The sequence below is a fragment of the Passer domesticus genome, chromosome Z (assembly GCF_036417665.1).
Source record: "Passer domesticus isolate bPasDom1 chromosome Z, bPasDom1.hap1, whole genome shotgun sequence".
In the NCBI taxonomy this organism is placed as follows: Eukaryota; Metazoa; Chordata; class Aves; order Passeriformes; family Passeridae; genus Passer; species Passer domesticus.
Window position 1 is genome coordinate 33,383,864 of NC_087512.1, and position 21,357 is coordinate 33,405,220.

General features: G+C 40.1%; 1 long non-coding RNA gene across 1 annotated transcript; it reads left to right on the forward strand.

The window, feature by feature from the left end:
- Positions 1 to 1,093: 1,093 nt before the first annotated feature.
- Positions 1,094 to 21,207, forward strand: LOC135291159 (uncharacterized). Its single transcript, XR_010354028.1, has 8 exons — positions 1,094 to 1,199; positions 6,100 to 6,199; positions 6,715 to 6,871; positions 10,154 to 10,337; positions 16,523 to 16,673; positions 16,760 to 16,916; positions 19,000 to 19,351; positions 19,893 to 21,207. It is a non-coding gene; the product is annotated as an uncharacterized LOC135291159 (long non-coding RNA).
- Positions 21,208 to 21,357: the final 150 nt, after the last annotated feature.

Genomic DNA, 21,357 nt, shown 5'->3' on the forward strand with positions numbered 1-21,357 from the left:
TCACAGTGTGCTTAATATTTTATTAGAAACTTCCTATGCTAGTGTGTAAAAGATGGGTGAATCACTGCCCCAATAACTGAAGCTCTCTTTTAATGATATTTGTTTCCACTTTTGTGCTAAAAGTCATCCAGGGACTATGCACCAGATTCAACACAGAGAGACCTGATATAGTCTCAGCTTTTACTGCTGAGGACAGTATTTTGTGGTGCTCTCTGGGATTCAGCACCACATTGCAATGGGAGACAGAGATAGCTGTGAACAGTAGGGATCCATCCTCCTTGAACAAATCAATCAGGCAGACAGGTTGCTATCCTACACTTGATGTACTATACAGTCACACCCCTACCTTTGTAGGTACTACAGAAGCAGGTGAAGAGACCTAAAACCACTGGAATTATTCCTGTGTTGATAATGAAAAATCACTGCAAATGGTAGGCTGAATAAATAATTTATGTGAACAGCCTTTCTTCTCAAGCACTGGTTATGCAAAGTGCTCAGCAGGCTGCCTTTTACAAGTCTCCTAAACGTTGTGCTTTAACCTGTATGTAACTATGTGGTGCTGTCTGAAGAGTTCAGGGCATACACTAGCCAGGATTGCAGCCAATGGAACAGCTCTGAGAAAGAAAAAGACATGAATCAAGCTCTGAGAGAGAGACAGACAAAAAAAGAGAGAATAATTTCCTGGTTTATAGTAATCCCAATTGTTTAGCAATTCAAGAGTATGGGACAAAAACATTCTTATGTTAGTGATAGTACAATAATGTTAAAGGCTTTTAAACTTCATAAAATGATCCCCCAAAATCATCACATTTAGACATTTTGAGTTTTCTGGCATTGTTTCAAATTGTATGTGTATGAATCCTTCAGAGTTGTCAGCAAAACTCCCAGATGTCTTAAAGTTTCCTTGAGGAGTCTTCACACTGATTTGAAGAGAAGACAGGTGCAAGCGTTGAAATGAGTCTTTCTGTCCTTTCCCTTCTCTCACCTACATGAAGTTTCCTCTCAGAAGCACGTAGTATTTTAGCAAGAATCATAGCTGTGCCATATCTGTCCCGTAACACCTTTGGTATCATGGTAACTCTTTACATTATCTTACAGCCAAGGCCCACATTGCAGATTCAAACAAAGGAAGTTAAAGTTCATTGGTATTTTTCTTTGGTTGGGTCAAAAGAAGATTGAAATTGATGAGAGAACTAGAGGTGAGTGAGGTAGACTTACTTACAACACATTCCTCCTCTACAATGAAGGCATTAACTTGTAAGATTGCTTTTAAAAAAATGGGTTGTATTCTTCCTTCACGGTACACAGAAAGATCTGGAATTGCTGAACTTGCCTATCCCAGTTTCAGTCTGCCCATATATTAGGCTGTGTGGTTAATAGAAGCATATGTAAAAATGTATAGCCTTAGCTCTCCATGATGTTTTAGTTTAAACTGTTTGTCCCTGCTTTTTCCAGCCCATCTTCAAGCCAGTTATGGCAGCAGAGTATCACTTGCTTTTGTGAAATAAAGGAGCTGCTCTGCAGAAAATCACACATTGCAAGCATTTTGTTGTGACAAGCTGGGAACGAGTCTATCTGCGCAGGTCCATGTGTCTGTGCGATTTTGTGCCTATGTTATGGTGTAAAGCCTGGATGGGGTGAGAGGCATTTTCTGACAGAGCCAGAGCTCACCAGTGCTGAGCTTCTCAGCCCCACCAAACAGCCAGTTGAGGGTGCAAGGGAGGATGCCGAAACTCAGGTGCAGCACACCCCATGCCCTGCCCCAGAGGACAGACCCCTGCTCTGCAGAGGGCTGAGAGAGCAATTCAGAGATGCTCAGGATTGTGCACCCACGCTCTCAACAGCCTCAGAGTGCACACTCCAGAGGAAACCTGAAGTCTCGTAACTGAGTGTTAATTATGTCTGAGTGGATTCTAGAGAAAAGGAAAACCATATACTGTATCAGCAGAGAAATGGTTTCACTGCGAGCAAACTAATGATGCTTTTATCAGGAACAATATAAAGATTGCTTTTTTACTAGTGTGTGTCCCACAGGGTTTGGACTATGAGATATTTCTGTATCTGGCTTTAGGTTCCTCTGAGCTTTTACATAATCAAATCAATATAGCTATGATTCACCCTCTGGCAACAACTGCTCCTTGCAAGTTGCTGCTGCTTCTTTAGTGACTGAAGAGGAAATAAATAAATAAATAAATAAATAGAAAGAAACTTATTACAAATCCGTAAACATTGATTTGTTTGGTCTTAGATTTTACTTTTTTAATTGCCAGGGAAAAAAAAAAAAAGAAAGATGAAAAAGGGCGAGGAGGCAGGAGGATATATGAATTTGCACTCAATGGGGCAGACAGATTGCTAGCCTGATACTTTGAAAAGAGTGGATTGATAGGATTTCATGAACCTACACAAAGTATTGTCCAGATACAGACTGAAATGTGGCTGAAGGGCAGATGGGGCAAAGAAGGGCCAGAGGCTGTAAAAGCCAAGGCAGGCAAAGAGTCCAGAGACAGGGAAATTTGATTTTGCACTAGCAGTACTGTATTGTTTGGGTCTGCATCTTAACATCCAAACTCAAGTTACCAGCCTCCAGTTTCCAGAAAAACAAAGGAAAACAATCCCCCCCCCAATACTAAAAATGTAAATATAAAAATAAAAAATAAAAAACCTTACAAAAAGACAAACAAAAAACCCACCAAAAAAACCCCCAACAACCAAAACCAAAACCAACCCACAAAAAAACCCCCAAAACAAAAACCAGCAACAAAAAAATACAGAAAAGATCTCTCTCCTAGATGCATTTTTTCTGTGCTTTCCACCTTGCCATTCATGATCCCAGCCCTTGACCCCTAGCTAATTCTCTTCATTCCAGAAATTTTTCCTCCCCGCCTCCTCTCTTTTCTGGTGTCACACTGTTATTGTCACAAATATTTCCCCCTTATGGTTGCTGGTCTAACAGAGCTCTCTGGAACAGGCATCGCACACTAGTGGAATTGACTTGTCTTGGGATCTTGATCTTGTCTCATTTTTCCCTTGGCTGACATTTCTGTTGCACCAAAACAAAGGAAATACTGAACAAAAGGATCACTGGCTTTTTCACAAAAGAAATCCCATCTTTAAAACAAAACTGATTTCATCCTTTCTTAAGATTGTGTGTTTTCAGGCAGGATTTTGGAGGAGGGTGTCCAAGGAGGATGACACTGTTAGAGTAGGAAACTCCTCAATCAGTGTGGCAACCATGGTTGTGGATGTGTCAACTAACTTCCTGGAATGCTGTTAATCCTGAGATAAATTCCTGCTAATGATGCTCTCCTCAATGACAGCCATGTCAGCTGATGTTTGTCAAGTGCCTTGGGAGCTTTGGGCAGGTGATGTCTCTGGCATTAGCTTTTGGGGTTTTCAATTTGCCTTTAACAAAAAAGGAAATTACCACCTTTCCATACATTCTCCTCCTCTCCAGCTTCATTCTGTATGAATTTTGAGTTTTTCTACACTCTCCTGTTTTTATTTTTATTTTTATTTATTTTTATTTTTATTTTTATTTTTATTTTTATTTTTATTTTTATTTTTATTTTTATTTTTATTTTTATTTTTATTTTTATTTTTAATTTTTAATTTTTATTTTCAGAAAAAAGAGAAAGGAGATGTCCCTTACTAAGACCTGGAGTAGAATTTGTTATTTTCAAAGTACAGATCATGACAGAGGGAATAGAGGAAACTTTTCCTGTTACAGACTTGATCACTCCTGAGGCAAATTATGTTTATTTCTGAAGATCTAGCAACAAGCTTAACATGATTTCACATGCTCCCAGAGGTGGTTATTCCTTCACCCTAGAAAGGCACATTTGTAAAAGCATGGGTACCCTGGGACAACCTGGGAGAACAGCCTAAATGTAATGGAACTGGTCATGAAACCTCAAAATTTAATTGCAAATAATTTCTTGAGACTCAATGCAAAAAATATTCAGCAAATATATTTTTCTATATGTTGCTAGGATTATGAAAATTATTTATTATGCACTGAATAATTTGAGTGAAACTGAGCTCTTTCAGCCATTACTGATCAAATAATAATGATATATTGTGCTAGAGGAAAGAATTATCTTCAGCTGTAGATACTATGCTGTTTAAATTTTAAATCTTGTTGTTTTTTTCCAGTTGTCTGATGATAATGACTACTGCTTGAGGTTAAGCCCCCTCCTCTTGGTGTGAACCACAAGGATGATCTCTCTTTGCTCCCTGTTCCTTTAAAGTTCCAGGCATCACAGGACTTTGAATTACTAGAAAAATAAAAACAACTTCAGTCTTGAATATTGGGGAGCCTTTTAACTTTTCTTGTAGAGATAGTGATAGCACCCTTTTTTAAAGTCATATCTCCCTTGTGCCCTGACATGGTCTTTTCAGCCTTATTTTGGTGAAGTTAATTAAAGGTTTTATCCTGATTACCAATAATATAGACCAAGGAGCAAGAAAACTGTTTATTCTGTTTTTACTGCTGTAGTAGCTACAGCAGTTCTAGCAATGTGGACTTCCTTCTCAGTCCAGATAAATACAGTTCATGTGCATATCAAAAGATTTGACCAAATATGAAAATTAGGTGCAACATGGTCTTGGTGTCTGCACTTCTACGAATGAATGGGACAGTATGCAGGCATGGTGCAAACTGCCATCCCTACCAATGGACCAGTGTCAATAAAAGCCAGCCTGCTCCTTCTTGCACGAGGGTTTAACTGCTTCCAACACAGGTGTGCACACACACCACACACACAAAATTAGAAAATACACACTAAAAACCTAATGAGGCTTTTAAACTCCTTAGGGGTAGATAGATACAGGGTAGTAAATCAGCAGAAGGAAAGCAGTTAGAAAAAAATAATAATAAAAAAAATCCTGTAGGATTTTTCGTTCATATAGGAAGGAAACAGCACTTGCCAACACATTTGCTCCCTTTACCCTCCCCCACACCCCCATCCACTTCTTAAGGGAGAAAAAAATGAAACCTGGGCTAATTGTTGTGCTTGCTGTGGTGGCTTGCCTGGAAATGAGCCTATGAGTTGAAGGCATATGGTGCTTATGTTGGAATTGTTTTCTAAACAGACTTTTGCCTGTGTGTCTTTTTCACCTCTTTCAATATCTTGTGCCAAAAGCAGTAAAAACACTGCTGCATTAAACATAAATCAGGGCCCTGTGCCTGCAAAGGACCTCTGGTGTTGGAGGGGGGCTGTTGGACCAGGGATGAAAGGAGACCTACCACTGCATTGATCTGAAGTGATTGTGGGGAGCATATTCAGCTATGATGCTTCTAGCTAGTTAAGACAATGTAGAACATTGAAGCAATGAATGAACACATGCTTCAAGTGGATGGGCTGAACAGGGGATTTTAGTAGATGTGCATGTTTCTTGCACTAAATGTAGTCTAAAATAACACACTATTATGCATTTGTTTTGCTAGAGTATTTTACTTTTCCCATTACAAATCATATATTGAGTATTTCTAGAACAATATGAAAACATTTGTTACATGTTTTTACTAAATGAAATGGCTCTGCAAATTAACATAAATTCACTATAAATTTAGTATGGGACAAGCTGCACTACGCCACTCCTGCAAGCAATTTTCAGAAGTCCAAATTTGCAAGTAGGTTGTTAAAATTTTAACCCTTCCATGCTAAAGGCATAATTTTTACTTCTGTGATCTCTTCAGAGCCCCTGATTATGAGGTGCACCTATCTGCTTTCTGATTGCAGCAGAAATTGTCATTGTAGAAGAAGACTGCTGGAAATTGGTTTTTGTAGTTTATGCACTTACATATGTAGTGCATGACCAACTACATATACTAATGGCTATGTATGACCTTTACACAGAGAAAGCAAGAACAAACATCTGGAGCTTTTCTTATGTAGGCTGGAGTTGGAAGTTAGCTTAAAGTGAGTGTTTGCCCTTACATCTCCAGATATTTTATGCAATTTTTTAATGACTAGGCATATTAATCTAGGTATCCTAAACTGTGTATTTAGCCAGCTAAATTCCACCCATGACAGAAACGAGGGACATTACTTATCAAATCTCCCTGTCAATTTAATTTTGGTGTTTTAATTTCTACAGGGTGTTACACAGACTGAACACCGTTTATAAAGTACTTGGGATTTATTTCTACTTTTGGAGAGCAGGAGAAACACATCCATACCTCAGGGAAGGAGAATGGGTAAGGTACTGATGCTGCACTAGTATCCTTCCCATCACTCAGCTCTGTAGAAGACTGCTCAGGGACCTTTGCTGAGATTATGCTCAGTCATCTGTTGAGGCATGTTTCTTTTGAGAACAGACTCTCAGCTGCAGTACTGTCATCCCTAGCACTGCCAGCATCCCCCTGGGCAAGGGGAATAATCCCATCCTCCTCAATGCCAGGGATGGAAAGTGCATGACATGTGTGGGTATGTGTACTCCCTCAGGTGAATGGGAGCAGCATGCAGGAGAGGCAGATTTCATGTGCAGAGGTATACAGAAAAGGCAATATGGCCACTCAGAAATCAGTGCTATATTGGGGCCAAAAAGGAATGGGGCTCTAGTGCTGGGCTCTTCAGCAGAACCTAGAATATCCATCACTTTTAGAAACTCACAACCCCTGTTCTTCCATAAGGAACAAAGCCCAGGTGGAAACTCTGACCTGAAATGCATAAAATTTCCTTTCTTCAAAGTGCTTTTATTCTCTTGGCATAGGGACAAATTGTGCCTTAAGGGCCAGATCTGCAAGTGGATCCATATGGAGAAATCTTTATGTGTTGGGAACATCATTCAAGTCAACGGGACGCTGTGAGGGCACAGAAGCTTGCCAGGTCCAAACTGCAATTTGAAAAGTGTTTTGTGTTCCTTCAAGGTAAAGGCATACTATAAACCTCAGCAATAATTTTTTTAATAAGAAAACTATTGTGCTTGTGCTTTTATTAGCAAAATTCAAAAGAAGACCAAAACCAACATAGCTTCTATACAACACCTTTTTTTACCTAACAGGTGGAAGGAATTTTGTCTTGTATTTTGAGCTACAGGGAAGAAATAATCTGGTGGACATCTTATCCATAACACAGGTATAGGAAAGAGTACAAGTCCTAAGAGACCAAACCTAGTTGTATAGTAAAATTGAAGGCATTCTGGGCAGTGCAAGCTATGCTGTGTCTGCTCAAGGGACAAGATGACAAATTCTTTTTACAAAAAAGAACCAAACCATATAAACTCTTACTTAGTTAACTTGAAAGTATATTTAGGGAGATCTGGTTATGGTATGTGAGAACAATGTGGAACCATAAAGAAACTATTGTATATATTACTTTTGTGTTTTCAATGTTCTGTTGTTGGCTACAACCGGACCTGATGGAACGAGCATAAATCTGGGAACCAGAAACTCCTTTGATTTTATTTTCTGTTCTATTTATTTGTTGTATCACCTTGAGTAAGTGATTAAACCTATTTGGCAGAGGTTTTATTTGTAGTTGCCTACAAATATGATATGTGTAAAGGGTTTGTAGGTCAGTTGCATAAACCTCAAAGTCTCAAGAGTGAAGATGTTCCTTAACTTCACAAAGCAGCACTAAGACTATCCTGGCAGTCTCTACTCCAAGGGAAAGAAGTTTCTCTGACCTGCAAAACAGACAACACAATTTACATTCAAATTAGATTCCCCCTTTGCCTTCCTATCCAATGTTATAAAATTGATCTAGATCTTACATCAACTAATTTCAGTTCTTCCGTAATTATTACAATATAAAAGGGAGTTTCTTGGCTTTGCTTTTCATTCAAGCATCACAGGGACCTTTATCTAGTGGAAAGCTAAAAAGGTTAAATAAGTCCAATAAAGGTTAAATGTTATTTTGTTAGATGTCTGTCTCCAAGGGAAGTCCAGCTTTTCCTTTGCAAGCCCGTATTTCCCTGTGAAATGCATTTTCCCATTCCATATTTATTGCAAAACAGATGCTGGTTGTTGACATCAGTGAAAGCAGGACTGGGCCTAAGAGAGTTGCCTATTTTTACTACACACTATAAGTTCATCCCTCACTGGAACAGAGAGACACCAGATGGGTGGTAGTGGTTTGGATAGAATGTGTACCCCATGGTCTTTTATTTTTTTTCCCTTTTTCTTCTTTTTCTTTTTCTTTTTCTTTTTCTTTTTCTTTTTCTTTTTCTTTTTCTTTTTCTTTTTCTTTTTCTTTTTTCTTTATTCTTTTTTCTTTTTTTCTTTTTTATTTCTTTTTTTTTGTTGCCTGCTCTTGATCTTTCAAGAAGTATGTTAAAATTACTTCAATCCAAGTAGGCATATTGTATATAAAATGAATGACAGCTCCTAGCGCCACCAAGAAAATAAAACCCTTTGTTTATTTAAGATTTTTAAAAATACATTTGGGAGTAGAAGTCACAGAGTTATAAATGAGCTCCCCAACCACCACCAAAAAAAAAAAAATTATAATAAAAATAATGGCACCGTATTCCCTGATAAATCTGTGCCAGAAAAACTCTTGGGGATCAAGTTTTTGTCAGTCCCCAGCTTTTACCAATTTAAATTCTTGGCAGCATATTAAAACAAAATGTAGAAGGTATTTGAGACTGCAATCCCTCAGGTACTAAATCTAGTGTTTCCTGGCACTAGATGAATGTTACTGGAGTTAAAACCTAGCACCATAGCACCAGATCTCCATAGCTGTTCATATTTATACTTAACAGACAAATATGTCATTCTTTCAGTATTCCTTTACACTGCCAATTTTTTCTCACATTTTTTTCTCTGATAAAAACAAAGGTGAGAAAGTTCCATGCAGTGACTGACATCATGCTATTTTTATTCACTTTTCAAATGTCTAGGCCACACCTTTTTCACCCTGAACATGTTGTGTTACACTACTTTCTAATTACCTACTAGGTAACAAAAACAGGTGGTGCAGCACATTATCTGCTACCTATATGGACATCTTGGACACACCAGAGCAAGTTTCCCACTCTGCATAGGTGGAAACAGAATGTTTTTCAGACTCTTGCCCTGAATCTTCTGATCACTCCACACTGGCTTCTCTCGCAGTACACACTAAGACTGTACCGTGGCTGAGTTAGTCAGCTCTTCTCCTCCTAATGCCAAACACCAAGTGAAGTTTGCTCTCTGACAACACCATTCTTATTTTTTCCTTCCCCTATGCTATTCTTTGTCACAAGATGGGGGATTTATGAATCCAACTCTAAATTTAGAGGCACGCCCAAGGCTGAGGCCTCCTTGTGGAGAGACCGAGGCTTTCCACTCACTCTGCTCTGCAGGAGTGTCACTGAGAATAGAGTCACATTGAAGATTATTTTGAAGACTAAATAGATAGCCCAACCTCTGCCATGGAAATTATTCCAAGAATTACAGCTGATTTCAGGGCAGGCCCATAATGCCTTCTCCAAAGATTTTGTTCTTTTTATCAAACTTAGATCTTTACCTTAGTGCCTTAGTGTAACCAGCACCTACCATACACAGTCTTTGGTATTGTCTGATCAGATTACACTATTTATTCTTTTCACATGACTTCACAGAAGCCACCTTTCTTAATTCTCTTCTTTCCACCCCCCCCCCCCCCCCCCCCATATTTTGTTCAAGGGCATAAAGACAGAAATGCTTCCACTGTAAATCAAGCAAGTGAAATATTCAATTCCCAATGTTCAGTCACTGCTCTCAGCTTCCGATGTTTCCATTTAAAATTACATTACCACAACTGGCCAAAAAAATGAATATATATAACCCAGTTATTGGTGAAAGCAGATATTCCACATATTCATGTTGTGCCTGCAGAACTACTGATTCAGCTCCATTGACTTTTCTACGCAAAACCCCAAATCTACAAGCTCAGGAGCAGATAAGATAGGTGAAGTAATTTCTACGATAAAGGTATGAAGTCAGCCATTTGTATGCTTGCTCCCATTCATGCATCCTGATCTCTTTTTCAAAACCATGGAACTGCCCAGAATATAAATCTAGACAGTGACTGACTGAGAGAACATCCCAGGTCCCTTCTGTAAAAAAACAGTTCTCTCTACTGCTTGCATTTCCAGGACTTAGTAAGAGCACTGATCTGATGAAACCTCCAACAGGGAGAAAAACAGAAGCACAGGTTTCTGAAGGATGACACTTTTTCTTTCAAAGGGATACCTTTGGAACCACAGAGGGGCTTTTTCCTTGGCTCTGAAGACAGAATTTGGCCCTTTGCAATCAGTTCAACTTCTGTCAGTTTTGCTGTCTGCCTCAATAGCTGCCCTTGCAATATGAAAGAGAGAAGAGGCATGTGTGAATCTGGCCCAGGAGGGAATAAGGAGAGAAGAAAGGCTGGGTAAGAGTGGATGGTTATGTATTTACTATATTATACTCAGCTTTATATTGATTTCACCTATTTGGTGGACAAAACATGAACTTAATAATGAGATCCTGCTTAAGCCATGTGCTTGCTTCCCCATTAATTGACTCTCGCATATTGATTAAGATGTTGACGTATCCCAGCATTGTTCAGTGGTAATGCAGCTGAGAATGGGCCTTCTCTCCCTGCATTCTCAGCACTCTCTGTACTGCTGTCACCACACTCCCTTTAATGGATAAAGCTGTCATCCTAAAGCTAGAATGTCTTGCAGGCACAAAGACGAAATTAACTGTTCAATAATTTATGGGACATGGAAAAAACTTTACCCAACAACTTCAATTGATTACTGTAAGTGTTTTGACTGCACTTGCCTGCTTTGCATAAAGTCAGCTACTTTGCAGAGCCTGATTACCATTTACAGTAGTTTCTTGGCCCTCTTCACATTACATGATTTTGAAGAACTTTGGCTTGTTTTAAGGGAATTTCCTGTGTTATACAGACTCGACATTTTTTCTCTTCACTGTGATTCATGAGAAAAATCAAGATCTTCAATGAAAGGTAGTTGGTGAGGAAGCAGAGTTTAAACTCAAATGATTTAGATTGGTTTGAGGCTGTCCAACTCAAGTATCAAGTATCAAAAATACAGGTAATCAGTAGACCATCACAAGCAGGGAAGCTTTGTACCTCAGATAAGTTCAAACCAAAAGTTTTTATATATCTTGTTATTTCAGAACCCCTGAACTGAGCTGATGGACACAGTCCAGCTTCTGGAGATAAGAGTTCATATCATAAAAGCAGAACACAACAATTTTAGCAATAAGACCTATGCAGCAAATGATGTACCTTCTCAGAATGATATATGTTGTCGTTTTGCAGGATAGGCTGACAGTATATTGTGTATTAATCAGTGGCAACAAGAACTTCATTCTCCACTGGTTCTAGTTCCTTTCATTATTGCCAGAGTCTTTAAAAACCAAGAGCTCTTCCCAATCTGTCAGCCTATTTGTAAAAAGAATTTTTTTTAGGTTGTTGACATCTTCAATTTAATTTTCTTTTTTTTTTTCAGTAAATTTGGTGTTCAAGAAGTACAACACATGCAATGGTTGGTTAAAGCCAGGAATAACAGAAAAAAAGATGGTGGACAACCTTCTGAGATAATTTTCCTAGCATGTTTCCATTCTGTCTTATCATATCTCTTGCTGTATTCATAGTGATATGTGATGTTTCCATGGTGGATTATAAATTTACCATTAGGAAAACACCTTTCTGTTTTGGAAGGAATGAAACATGACAATCAATCCAAAGGATACCATTCATTAGGACCTTAATAAAGGAAGCAGAGTCTGCCATCTTCTAGAAATGACAGTGAATGATAAGCATATACTTGTGTACTTATGCATATACAGAGATGTTCAGTTTTGGGCAGCTATAGAACTGTGAAATTTTCATGATCCAAGCCCAAGTGGCTAAAATATTCTTCATTAATTAAGGTCAAATCACATTGATCTTCCTCTTTATCCAAAGTGCAGCTTTTCAAGGAAACTTTAAGATCAACTAGGATGTGCTGAACTAACCATAATAATGGTGCAAGGATTGTATCTGTAGCATTACTTTGGGCTGGTAAGATCAGATATTAGCATATCAAAACCTGGCACTTCTACTGGGTATTGGACCCAAAGCAGTCATAAAATGTCTTTTATGTTAGTTGTTGCAAGTGCTTGGCTTGCTGCTGTCACAAAAGAGTAGCTGCCACAGCCTGCACTGAAGCGACATTTTGGAAGACCTGAGAAAATTTAGATTTGCTATAGAAAAAGAAGAATCAAGAATCGCTTTTTAGGTTTTTTTTATTGGTTAACATCCAAAGAGTTAACACATGGTTATCTAGGGCCACATCTACAATAAAAGGGTACATAGTATATGCAACATGAAGAAAAAATACAAATCAGATTGAAGCAAATAATGAAACCATATCCAGTTGTGTTTATTTGATTTCTCATTTCAAGGTGTTAATCCTATGTTACTGAGAACATTCCTAGAATATTTCCCAGATGGAGACACAACTGTACCAGTATTTCCTGCCTCTATGTATTTTATTTCCATTTGCTCTCCTTTGAGAAGTCCTTTTTAAACAGTCCCTCCAAGTGGCAGGATGTGTTGATTTCCAGTTTTTTGTAGGGCTTGGTAGTTCAGCACCAGCCATCAGAATTTTCAGTAGTCGTTGCTGTTTGCTGCAGAGCCTGTTCAAAATCCAAGCCTCTGGAAAGATCCCCAGGAGGACTACAGCTGGGCCTGTTTGGATATCAAAGTCCAAATTAAAAATTTATGCCAGTGTTTGAAAAATATCTGACCAAAATCTTGGTATGGATTAAATCTCCCTTGCCATGCAAGCTTATTCAACTGGGGTTTGAGGATTTATTTTTAAAGTGAAGAGAGGACCAAATAGCTGCATAAACCGATTTGGGTCAGATGTTTTTTTAGCTGAGTTATCACTGGTACTGAAACTTTCTAGACCTCACAGTGAGGCTAAAAGAGCCTTCCTTCCTTCCTTCCTTCCTTCCTTCCTTCCTTCCTTCCTTCCTTCCTTCCTTCCTTCCTTCCTTCCTTCCTTCCTTCCTTCCTTCCTTCCTTCCTTCCTTCCTTCCTTCCTTCCTTCCTTCCTTCCTTCCTTCCTTCCTTCCTTCCTTCCTTCCTTCCTTCCTTCCTTCCTTCCTTCCTTCCTTCCTTCCTTCCTTCCTTCCTTCCTTCCTTCCTTCCTTCCTTCCTTCCTTCCTTCCTTCCTTCCTTCCTTCCTTCCTTCCTTCCTTCCTTCCTTCCTTCCTTCCTTCCTTCCTTCCTTCCTTCCTTCCTTCCTTCCTTCCTTCCTTCCTTCCTTCCTTCCTTCCTTCCTTCCTTCCTTCCTTCCTTCCTTCCTTCCTTCCTTCCTTCCTTCCTTCCTTCCTTCCTTCCTTCCTTCCTTCCTTCCTTCCTTCCTTCCTTCCTTCCTTCCTTCCTTCCTTCCTTCCTTCCTTCCTTCCTTCCTTCCTTCCTTCCTTCCTTCCTTCCTTCCTTCCTTCCTTCCTTCCTTCCTTCCTTCCTTCCTTCCTTCCTTCCTTCCTCCCTCCCTCCCTCCCTCCCTCCCTCCCTCCCTCCCTCCCTCCCTCCCTCCCTCCCTCCCTCCCTCCCTCCCTCCCTCCCTCCCTCCCTCCCTCCCTGCCTTGCCTTGCCTTGCCTTGCCTTCCTTGCCTCCCTGCCCAGAACATAAATTCAAACTGGGACATCAACAACAAAGCAAAAATATGTTGCTGGAACAATTTCTTTGGCCCTGCAGTTCAGAGATGAACTGAAAGCAGACAAGAGCTTGCTCAGACACCATTTAGTAATGACTCCTCAGTTCGTGGCTACAGGGCAATGTTTAGCTAAACTGGTTGTGAAGGCTAAAGTGGCTGTAAAAGCACAGCCACTGTACTTTTTGATAATTAGCTTGCTTGCATCTTCCTGCAATACATGTTCAGTGTCACTCATGCATTTGATGATGGTTTTTTTGCTCATAGGCTATATGTTAAGGCAGGGAACACACACCTTTGTGTCTGTCAGACCTTACTCTGTTGATTTTTTTTTTTTCCTGCAGGAAGCAGAGCTCTGAAAAAATCAAATTATTTCACAGAGTCTTGGGTAAAGAATAAAATGTCTAAATTATCCCAATTAGGTCCACAAAGCAATACTGGATCATCAGAGTTAGTCTGGTTTGCATCTTTCCTTTAGAAGAAATCCCAAAAGTTTTTGGAGAGAATATCCTTCACCCCAAAATCTCATAAGAAAACAGAATTCCCCAGACTTGGTCCTGCTCCATAAGAAGTCTTTGTACTCTTCACATGAATACCTTTTACTTGTTTTGATTATACTTCCCACTAAATATGTTTGCCACTCCCTGGTTCTTATGGTGAAAAAGAGAGCAACTGATTGCTATCCACCTCCTTCTCTGTGTCACCATGTTTTTACAGATAAAAGAAGGAAGGGATTCCAGTGGGCCTGAGAATAGTATTTGCAGGCCAAGTGTGGGGTTCAGACTAGACAAGCAGATATATCTGCCCTGCAGCTCTGTCTAGAAACACCAAGCACTGTGTCTTACAGAGTGAGACTAGAATCCAGCCCAAGAAACCTGCAGCCCCTTCTGTGTAGTCTTTGCCAAGCCCATAGAGGCTTTGTTGTTCCCCAAGACATGCTTGCCCAACTGCTGCTGGGAGCACAAGAGCAGGGAAGTGCCACCCACCACACTGGGGGTCTGCAGGGCTTTCTGGCCTCCAGCAAGGCACCTTGGAACATTTCACCCAGGGCATTGGAACTTACCATAGAGAGGAGGAAAACCCACCAGAAGCATATGCAAGGAACAAGCAGGAACCCACAGTCTGAGGCCCCTCAGAACAGTAATGCTGTTCACAAGAGCACAGAGGAGTATCCAACCAGAGTCCTTAGTGGGGTGGACCAGAGAGCAGGAGCACTAGTGCCTGCTCCCTCCTGTGACTGCCAAACCAATCCTCCTGTGACCTGCCACTGCTGAGCACCCTGCAGTCTCCAGCTGCCCTTACAAATGTTGTCTGGAGGCCAGTAGCAAACGAGCATCCAGGCAGCTCCCTGCCCAGCATGTGTGTGCACTGCACATTGGGTCTGATATCTCTCAGAGCACCCCTTGCCATGGCAGGTGAACCCCAGCATCTTCTGGTGAGTGACTTATTAGCTGAGGGTGAGAAGAGCAAACCAAGGGGTGGGCTGGCATCTGACCAAGAACCAAGAGGTTTGCTGTCAGCCTTGTGGCTTCTGTGGAAGTTTTTCAATTATTATTGCTAATTTTTTACCTAAGACAAGATGTGCTGTGTGTCTCTTCTTCCTGACCAAGCTCTCTAATGAGCACACAGGCAAAGATGTCCATCACACAGGCTGGTGGCCCAGACCTGTGTGATAGAGAGGTTTCATAGCCCTGAGTTTGTGTGCTCTGCTCCTGCAGACACATAAGGATGACACCCCTGGGAAAGGTTATTTGTGTCTCCCATGCCTCTGAGGGCCAGACCAGAACATAGACAATGTTTATGTTCCCTGTTTTTCACCGTAATCTGTCCCTGGGCCCTGGATATGCTGAACCTCAGTGGAATGCAGCTGGCTCATGCAGGCTGGGAAGCCTCCATGCCCTCCAGCAGACCTGTCCCCAACCCCAGCCAGCCCCCAACAGTAAGAAATATGTGGTGGAAAGCCATCTCTATGCTCTCCTGCAGGCCTCTGATGAACTGAAGATGGCCTAACACACAAGCTGTGGGGACTTGCCTTGTACATGTTGACTGTGTTTCTGCTTTCTTGAGCCAGCTCCCAATGAGAAGTGATGATGGCTTTTAAATGTTTTATTTTGGTTTTTTTGCTTCCCAGGAGGGCAGCCAGACTCTGGAGACTAGTTAAAGCGTGAGCTGGCTTTCAGGACTTTCGGCTAAGTAGCAGTCTCTCTGTGATGCCAATCCAACTTGCTTGCACTTCACAAGATAAAGAGGTTTCTTCACGTGACAATAATAAAATATTTTGTCACTTTATAGCATGTATCTCTCCTCTCTGGTCCGCCAAACCTTGGTGAAGGGGTTTATTCTTTCCTTTCTTGTTTCCTCTTTTTTCACACAGCGGTGCACTTGAGGGGCCCATGCGTGGTGCCTGTTTGAGTACATTGTTAGTTTCTATAGGGAGAGGCAGGGTTCAAGAACACAAGCCTAGTAGGGTCATTGCATAAATAATTTTTATGGGTTTATAAGAACACAGAACAAGTCAGATGACAAAGATATTATAGAGGTGATGCAGGAAAAACTGAATACTTGAAGCACTGATGTTCATCTTGCATTTGGTTGAATGCAGTTTTTCCTGGAGGAGCATTTTTTTGAAGCAATGACTGTTCTGAGAGAAAGGAGAATCATCCACTCCTACTCCACCATAGCTAAATGATAAGAAAAACATAAAAAAATTTTTTAAGTACCCAGGCAGGGAGAAGAGGTGGTTCTTCTGCAGTAGAGCAGGGGAATATGGCCCGGAGTAGCCTACAGGCATCAACAAGAGATACAGATGTTACAAACTTGCATGAACTACTTTCTTAGGATTGTCTTATCTGGCATTGTTAGGACCCCTGGACCAGGACCACAATGTCTTTTTTACAGGAGTTTGACTCAGCAGGAGAATTATGGACAAGATTAGTGTGGCCATCTGTGTGTCTCCCCAAGTGGATTTTTTGGTCCCTACAATGCTAAGACTCCTTCTTGTGATCAGGAGATCATGGCTGCAGCCCTGCAGTGTGGCTGGTGTAGAAATGTGAGTCTTGCCTACATCCCCAGCAGAGCCCAGAAGTGAACACTGCCACTTTTCTTCTTCTCTGACTTTTCTACATACTTCCACAGTTATTACAGACTTCCTTATTTGTGCCTTCTTGCCCAAGCCCAGTGGAAGTCAGTTCAAAATTCCCATTGGCACCTCAGGCTGTTTACCACTAGCTCCGTAGCTTACTTCTCCTCATGGCCCTGCAGTCTGCCACAGATGGAAAAACAGAGTCATGAGGTGAGTCTTCATATGTCCTAATGTATGTAATATATATGTCTTTATATGTATCGGAGTGGACATGAGGGGAGAATGAATTCTTTCCAGCTTAAAAGAGGGCAGGTGACTAAAACTGGGCACTAGCAAGAATAAGCTTATGAGGACAAGAATGTAGAATATTTTTTACTGAAATAACTTATGGCAATGAATAGGTGAAAAGTAGGTTGAATTTTCAGTGGGAGGAAGTTCTATCCTTGTTGGATTTCTTCAAGATAGCTCTGCCCACCTTTCATCATATCTTGGGATTAGAGAATGCAGATAACTTTTGATTATAAGACTTGAGATCTCTCCCAATATTTTTATTATTCCTCCTGATCTTCTTGGGTCAGTCATAATTTTGCCTTTTGTGCACATGACTTTGTTTTGCTTTACAAGAAAACCTAAGAAAGGTAGTCTATCCTTTACTGGAAGTCTGTCTTCTTTCCCCACTTCACTCTATTTGGATGGAAGCCAGACTGGGTTGCATCAATAATCAAAGATCCTAAACTGAGCAATTGATCAAGAACGTGCTGGGACATCCATGTATTGCAGCCCTCTCAGAGTTACCATTTCATTCTCTTTTGCCCTGTCTCACAATTCTTGAGAGAGACAAGTACAGCTGAGGAAAAGGCTTGGGAAAGAGTGTAAGACAATCTGTTCTTGAGTTTTTTAGCTTCTTGTCATAGCAATTTCCAAAAATGCATATTCATTCTGCTTCCTCAGGTTTCCCAGTTTTTTTTTTGAAATAGTAGGTACTGTTTCTAAGCCAGGGGTGTACCAAGGAAAGATTTATCTTTTCTAGTGAGAGAGGACGCACAATTCTGAATTACTTGTTTTGAGATACAGAAACAAACGAAAGAGTTGAATAAAAGAAAGTGTGCATGAGAGAGTAGATTGTAGTAGTGCCTTAGGCAATCCAGTACAGATCTGAACACAAGGGCAGGCCACAGGAGAAAGATAATTTGGGCAAATACAGTAGGACCCAGAGCTGTAGCCATTTTTTTTTCACCCTTATCACTTAACCAATTGCTCTCCACCCATCCAGTAGCTATAGCTTCTCTTACTCCATGAGTACTTCCATGAGCTTCTCTTACTCCAGCCATTTCTGGCGTTGGATTATTACAGGCAGGAGCTCTTAGTGCCGAGTTTACTTACTTGAAGGTCTTGGATCTGGAAGTTTATTCTTTGTCTGATTGTTGCTTCCTGGGAAAACTAGAGGGACTTTGTAGACAAAAGGGGCCAATATCTTTATAACTACATGCATCATAGGAGGTAAGAATTGTGTGCCAGAGCTCACTGTACGAGGTCACTTTTTGCAGTCATCCTACACCGGGTGACTGTGTCCATTACTGGTCAGATAGAGAATCTGCAAATATACGTAACATGAGGTTTGACAAGCCAATAGGCTTAGCAGATGTGTGCACTTTCTCACCTGAGAATCTTAGCTCAGCTCTGAGGTGTGACTGCAGGACAGCACAGATTTTGATCTCATTTACACTTTTACCAAAGCAGAGCAACTACACTGATGCCAAAATGCCTAAAAGCTGTCTGCCTGTGGCCTGAGCTGGAGTTTTGTTTATGTCCAGCATGAGAAAAAGTTGCATTTAAACTGTTTTCTGCAGGGGGCTCTGCATGAAAAAACAGAATAATTAGACAATTGTGAACCAAAGCATAAGCAAAATTCTAAACTGTTCTGAGAACTGGGATAATGTAGTAAATGTATAGCTATTTGTTTGCCAATGGTTGGTTTTGTTTTGTTAACTCCAAAATTCCACAGTAAAGTTTTGCTGGGTCTAATGGTAGGTGGGATGCTCTATTCAACATTTTCTCATGAGACTTTTGTAGAATACACGGGACCATCATCAGAAGTGATAAATCAGATGGTATCCAGGTCTCTCTCTTTCAAACACAAGGGAGAGTTTCCCTTTTTGCAACAGGGTGCCCAATATCTGAATAGGACTTTCATTTAGGTCCTCAGGATATTAAGTACTTCAACTTTGACTCACTTGCATCTTAACGAAGTGGATCACCGACTTGATATTACACAGGTATTTGTATCTTCCAGAATCTTCTGATTTGATCCCTTCAGTCTGGACTGAGAGTGAAGATCTCCACAAGAGCTGCTAACGTGTAGAGACAGGAGCTGCAGTTTGTAGTATATTGAAGAAGGACAAGGGCAAATGGAGAATGGAAGAAATGGGAGGAGTGTGGAGAAAAGTTTAAAAGCAAGATAAAGACAAAGAGTAAGAAGACTTCTCAGGGTCAGATAGAATCTGATAAACTTTGAGAAAAGCCTCAAGATACTTGGAGGTGTTTTCAAAACCTTCCAACCTTGCAACATTCTCCCATCATAGTCTGGGGTGAAGTGATTTATGAATATACATACCTACACAGTTCTCTGTGATCATCTTGATAAGGTAAATATATCACTCAGCAGGAAGCCACACTACACACTAGTCTCCTTCCTGAGAGAGAAATTCAGTGTTGTGGGCCCCAGCTATCCCTTTCTGACATACACAGGGTGTGTGGTTTAGTTCTTCATTAAAAAATGTCCCATTGAGATGTTTAAACACAGATCTCCCTATAAGGATGAATGCTTTGAATTGCCCTCCATCCAATTCCTCTCCATTTAATTGGTATAAAGCAGCTTCCCCTTGGCTACTTCCTCCCTTGAAATTATATAAGTAGCCTCACTGGAAAGGCGTAGGTAAATATTTCACACTGCACACCATGGATTAGGAGCACAGCTCCCATTAACCGGAGCTGGAATCACTCGGCTGTTTTTCCCCTCACACTGTGTTAGAAATGTACCCTACAGGATGGAGAGACTGGGCTCCCAAGTGTCACCTTATGAGGAAGGTGCAGAACACTTTCATTTAATACTGCATGTGTTTCCATTAGTAAAGTCAATTGCTCTCTGTCCTCAGTTTTAAGACTCCCTGTTTGTCTCTATTACAGCTCTGTTTCCACATGCCTGCCAATCCTCTCTAGTCCTTCCATCTGAGCCTGCAAAGTTTTGATGATACAACACCACAGCTTCTTGGCTTTCATTTGATTTAAAATTTGTGATTGCAATTATGGACTGCACATTTCCATGGGCTTACTGCTGCATAGGAAGGCTTTTGTGTCCAAGGTATTGGCAGTGTAGCATGGCAACTTAAGGGATGCTAATATAGCAGAGGCCTGAGTATCCTGAAACCTGTCAAGTACGTGGGGGAAAAAACTTGACTGTTAATTTGATTCAGAGCACCACAACAACTGTCCATACTGGCATGACTCCTTCAGGGTAGAAAATTTATATATCTGTGTAAATACTAAGCAAAAAAACCAGAAGACATTCATCACATATATAAAAATAGAGCTGTGGTTAATATAGTGTACACTGTGGTCTGTTACTGCTCTGGGATATGGTATCTCTGCTGCTTACATGGCTATGATGTATCTACTTATGAGACATCAGTGTTCCGCCTTTACAATTATGTCGGATTATACCACTACACTTTGTCTTTACCACACTCCTCCTTGCCCAGGAAATGTATGAAGAAAATGGCCTGTTCCAAGTAGACAGTGCAGGTGAAGTAATGTCATGGCAGCTAGCAAGAAACTCAAATTTCCACTTGAGAAAAAAATGAAAGTTATTTAAAAAGTCTAATTCAAAATTTTAACTGTAAAAAAATATTTTTTGTAACATTAATAAAATAAAAAATATGTATTGGAGAGTTGTACTTGAAAAATGTAAAATTGTACAATGACATAAATAACCTGAGTGCATTCCTTTACATATAGAGCTCATTCATTAGATTTAATATTTGTATGAACATGTTAAGGGAAAAAAAAATAATCAAAATTAGAGAAAATATCAGAAAAATATTTTTACTTAAACAGTGTAATGTTTGTCAAATTTGTCAAACAGCAACAGTGACTTGCTGGTTTCTTCCCCCAGAATTTCACTGAAATAAATGTGCATTTCAAAGACGTTTTGATTTGTTTTTAAATGAAATTCTTTAACAGAAATGTCTATTAGGTATTATCACCAGCTTGATCATGCTATGAAATTCTATATATGAACCACTTTCAACACAAAAATCTTTGCTACCTCTTGCTGATCTGTCTTTTGTTTTGAGTTCTTTGCTAATAAGTAATGAAAATGTTACAACCTTACAGCTTGTTTTGTGGTTGCAATTACGTAATCATTATTAATGAAGCAACAATGTCAAAACTGTGTGAAACCGAACTCATATTTAAGCACTTACAATAAACAGATATAAAACAACAGATGTCTCAGTTTTTGTTCTCCAATGATTTCATCCCTTGTTAAAAATAAATGTCTGGTTTAAAAAAGAAAAGGGCTTTTCTCAGCTCTTACAAATTAATTGAATCCAGAGCCTGGTAATACAACTAAAGAGCTCTCTTTTTTTTTTTT